This window comes from Bidens hawaiensis, unplaced genomic scaffold (genome assembly GCF_021521415.1).
Source record: "Bidens hawaiensis isolate Kalapana, Puna unplaced genomic scaffold, B.hawaiensis_p1.1 tig00000978_1, whole genome shotgun sequence".
Classification (NCBI taxonomy): domain Eukaryota; kingdom Viridiplantae; phylum Streptophyta; class Magnoliopsida; order Asterales; family Asteraceae; genus Bidens; species Bidens hawaiensis.
In genome coordinates this window covers 715,093-720,432 of record NW_027491058.1, presented here as the reverse complement: position 1 = coordinate 720,432, position 5,340 = coordinate 715,093, and the positions used below count along the sequence as shown (strand labels likewise).

At 37.6% G+C, this 5,340-nt stretch overlaps 1 pseudogene; it reads left to right on the top strand.

The window, feature by feature from the left end:
- Window positions 1-1,413: 1,413 nt before the first annotated feature.
- Window positions 1,414-4,276, top strand: LOC143550131 (G-type lectin S-receptor-like serine/threonine-protein kinase At4g27290; annotated as a pseudogene).
- Window positions 4,277-5,340: the final 1,064 nt, after the last annotated feature.

Here is a 5,340-nt window from a genome sequence, read left to right as displayed (position 1 = left end):
AACATACCTTGTGTACGTGGGCCCCATGTTCCACCAAATAAAAAACCAAAAACACCCCAACTTGATTTTGGTGTATATATATCATATTATTACTAAATAAAATAATAATAGTAATAACCCATGTAATATAATATTTGTTGGGTTTTCTCATGGACAAAAAATACCCTAACAGGCCCTCATGTAACCAAGATGGGGACAATACAATAGTTTCAAATAATAAGAATAAGATGCAAGAAGTCTTTCATGGAATTGACGTGAACATTTAAAATTCAATCAACTTTAGCTTTCTTAATCAATAATCGAGAAATCATTGTTGAATTCTATGCAACAAGTCCTTCCTGGAAATTACCAGAACAGTTAAAAGTCAATTAAGTTGAATAAACAATAGTAAGTTACTACCTCATATTACTATTATATTATAGATATTGCTATATGGAACAGATTGTTGGGCCATCAAGAAGGCACAAGTACGGAAGATGGAGGTGACAGAAATGAGAATGCTACGTTGGATGTGTGGGCACACAAGGTTAGACCGAATAAGAAACGTCGTGTTTCGGGAGAGATTAGGGGTGACGAACATAGCAGACAAGATAAGAGAGTGGAGATTGAGATGGTTTGGACATGTGAAGAGAAGACAAACAACGAATCCTGTTAGATCCATAGAAAACATTACTATAGAGGGGAGAAGGGGTAGAGGAAGACCTAAATTGACTTGGGATGAGAGGATTAAGAATGATTTGATAGACCTAAACCTCTCCGAGGACATGGTTGAGGATAAGAATGCTTGGAGAAGTAGAATTAAAGTTAAGGATTTTTCGGGAGAAAGGAATACTTTAGGGCTTCTATTTACCTTATTTTAGTCACACACCATAATAATATTTTCTCTACATAAATAGTATTATTATTATTATTATTATTATTATTATTATTTTTAGGGAGAAAGGAATACCTTAGGGCTTCTATTTACATTATTTTAGTCACACACCATAATAATATTTTCTCTACATAAATAGTATTATTATTATTATTATTACTGTTGAACTCTGATTTTCTTTGTATTGCTTCATACATATGTACTTTAGAGCTGAAGGTCTCTCTGGAAGCCACCTCTTTATACATGTGGATAGAGGTACGGTGTGCCTACATCCCACCCTCCCCAGACCTACTTATAGCTATGCTATTGGTGGGACTTTACTGGATATGATTAATTGATTGATTGATATTTGGTTTTACATATGTGAGGTACCTATTCATGTTAAATCAAGTGTTGAGGAAGACACTTGAAATAATCCGTGCATCGATATGAATCAAACCATAATATTACTCCCTTCTATTACCTTCTTTTTTCTCATGATGTGTAATTCTAGTTTATCATTGAAACCATAACTGTGAGTTAGACAAGAATATCAGTGAATTGATATGAGTCAACCGATGGTAAAGTTACTCCCTCATATTACCTCAATCGTTTTAATGTTCAGAATTTGTAATTCATTAGACACCATACCTGTGCACAAAAATATCACAGATGGCGAGGCAATTGTTTCGGGGAATGCGAAATTTGAGCTCGGTTTCTTTAGCCCAGGCAGTTCGAAGCATCGATACCTGGGGATATGGTTTAAAAACACATCTCCTCGTGGGGTGATATGGGTGGCAAACCGTGAAACTCCACTTACGAATACCTTGGGCATGGTCAGCCTGGACAACCAAGGGATCCTGTCTATTTTCAATGGTGCAGGTAAGACCATTTGGTCATCCACCTCCTTTGTTTCCTTCACAAAGGTCAATCCCGTAGCACAACTTTTGGATACGGGTAATTTGGTAATTAAGGTTTCCAATAGTGTCATTTGGCAGAGTTTTGATTACCCTGGAGATACCTTGATATCAGACATGAAATTGGGGAAAAATTTCGTAACAGGAAGAGAGTTGTACTTGACATCATGGAGGAGTGCACATGATCCTTCCACAAGCGAGTATACCCTCTCGTGCTCAATGGAGGAGGGCAGATATCCACAGTTTTACATAAAGAAAGGTTCTATAATTGAAACAAGGATCGGGCCGTATGATGGTGTAGAGTTTGCAGGCTTGCCAAAGTATACTTCCAATCTCACCACAAAAGTACTGTTAGATATGGTTGTCCGTCAGAAGGTGAAGTATTTCTGGTATACTTCTAATCTCACCACAATTTCATTCAAGTCTACTGTGAATCCTAGTGGCAAGCTTGAGGTCTCACGGCTAAATAACCAGAACCACGAATGGATGCAAGATCACACCACACCATTAGATTATTGTGACAACTATGGACTGTGTGGACCATATGGAAGCTGTAGTACAACCAATTTTCCTTCTTGTAAATGCCTGAAAGGATTTGAGTTAAAAATCCCACAACTAAATTCTGATAATTGGACTAGTGGGTGCACACGCAGCAGAGCCTTGGATTGTGGACCTGAAGAGGGATTTCTAAAGTTTTCAAGCATGAAATTGCCAGACACACAGAATGCTGTGTTTAATTTCAGCTTGAGTATCCAGGAATGTGAGGTAGCTTGCAAGGATAATTGCTAGTTCACCGCCTATGCAAATCCAAACACGACTGCAGGTGGAGTTGGATGCTTGCTATGGTTTGGAGATTTGATTGACACACGGGTGTACTCACAAAATGGGCAAGATCTTCATGTTAGGCTGGCGGCTATCGAATTATCAGGTATGCTAGTAGAAGTAAAGTACCAAATAATGCATCTCACTTTTAGTAAAACTGATACATGGCTCATTAACAGAAATTAACATGGTTTCCCAATATAAAAGGAAAAAGGTGCTTATCATGGCCATATCAACTTCATCAGCTTTGGTGCTTCTGTTTACGGTTGCGTATGCTTGTATAAGAAAAAATAGAAAGTCTCAGAAGAAAATTATAGGTAAGCGGAATGCTCTTCATAAAAAGAATACCGATGTTCAAATTGAAGATCTGGAGGAGCTGCCGTTTTTTAGTTTAAACAAAATAGCAAAGGCTACAGATAATTTTAGCATCAATAATAAAATAGGAGAAGGTGGCTTTGGTCCTGTTTACAAGGTAACTTATTTTCAATCCGTAAAGAATTCAGGCATTATTAGTTTTAAGAACAATTACCCGGATATATTAGGGTGTGTTGGAAAATGGTGAAGAAGTAGCAATAAAGAGGCTATCAGAAACATCCAAACAAGGGCTTGATGAATTCAAGAATGAAGTCATTTGTATTGCAAAGCTTCAGCACCGGAATCTTGTGAAGCTTCTTGGATATTGTGTGCATGGAAATGAAATGATTTTGATTTACGATTACATGGCTAACAAAAGCTTGGACACACTTCTCTTTGGTTTGACTCATTTCTATCTCAATGCACCAATACTTTTAAATTCCACAACAGACACTAAATTATTATGTGGTTATCTTCCACAGATGAAACCAGAAGTCTAATGCTTGACTGGCCTAAGCGTCTTAATATCATACATGGGATAGCTCGAGGTATTCTATATTTACATCAAGATTCCCGCCTCCAAATTATCCACAGAGATCTCAAGGCAGCTAATATTTTGCTGGACGACAACATGAACCCTAAAATCTCTGACTTTGGTCTTGCTAGAAAGTTTTTAGGATCGGGTACTGGTGCTATGACAAAAAAAGTGGTTGGGACATAGTAAGAATCTCAAACCATAATTCATTAGAACAGTTTTGCCATTAATTTTTCCAATTTATTCCATTTACTTCACTGCAGCGGATATATTTCTCCAGAGTATGCGGTACACGGGTGATTCTCTGTAAAGTCAGACGTATTTAGCTTTGGTGTTTTGGTGTTGGGGATAGTGATTGGTAAGAAAAACAGGTGATTCTCTCACAAAGATCATAATGACAACCTTCTTGGACATGTATGTTATACCGATAGAGACCAAAACTAGTATTTTAATATTGATAACACCTTCTGGGTATACTATACTTAACATATGTGTTGTCTGATTCAGGCATGGAGACTCTATAAAGAAGGCAGGACCAGTGAACTCATGGATGAAGCTATAAATGGCTCGTGTAATGTCTCTGAAGTGCTAAGGCCAATACATGTTGGACTACTATGTGTGCAACAAAATGCAAATGATAGGCCAACTATGTTGTCAGTGGTTCTAATGCTTGTCAGTGAAAGCGCGTTGCCTGAACCTAAACTCCCTGCTTTTTTTACGGGAGAGAGCGATAGCCAAGTTCCGTGCGTGCCATCAGTTGATGAAGAGATGATAACACAACTTTATGCTCGATAGCAACATCTTTATTGAAAATTTATTTTCTGGTAGATTCAATTCTTTTGTTATGTCATGAATCATCTTATTTTCCTTTGCTGAGGAAAATACTGCAAAAATGGCCTTTCTTTGCTACGCATTAGGTTTCTATAGGTGTATGATGTAGGACATGAAATTTCCAACATATGATTGGGGGTTGGTGGCATATGTAAAAAATGACTTATTTAGAGCAGGGTGTAAGAGTCAAAAATCTAAACAATCTCAAGTTTAGGGGTATACATCTAGACGGGCCGAAGGCAAGCCAAGCCAATACATAAAAATACTTTGATGGTTTTCATTTCAACCTCTTGGATTTATAAATTAGTCAAGCAATTCACTTGTACACTGATGGTAACACACTGATCATTGCATTACCACAAAAAGTTCTTACAAGATATTCTCAAACAGCTTATTGCACTTCAAAACAGAGACACTAAAACATATGATTTCAATGGTGGTATATCCTCCTTAGATAATGAAATCCTTAATTTATTGCCTTATTCCCAGCTAGAATTAAAGATCATTGCCTTAAGCCCCTCGTCCAAGCCGTCATCACCCTTTTTTTTTTGTTAGTCTTAATTTCCAACCTATGCATTTCTTCTGGTCATCCTCAAGCCCAATCAAACTTCAAACATTATACTTAACTAGTAGGGTACCTGCGCGATGCTGCGGTGTCGGAAATTTGCAACGAGTGTTTTTTTAGTTTATCAATTCGCTTGTGATATATTGTATAAGTATTCTGTTAGTGATTATTGTTCCAAGTCTTACGCCCCCTTAACCAACTGAGCTACACGGCGGGGACTCTGTTAGTGGTTATCACCCACACATTTCAGTGTGCATTCATTTCCTATTGGTGTTGGTACATGCTCAGAACTGGCTCAGTCCATTAATGTATCTAGCCTCCTATTCAACAATCTTCGCTCAGAACCGGCAATGCATTTTCAATAGGCTTCAACTGGAATGATCTTACACCACATGTTTACCAACGTTGTCTTGAAACACAGCTTTATCGGAGCCTTTATTTCTATTTCCCCTACAACCTACAT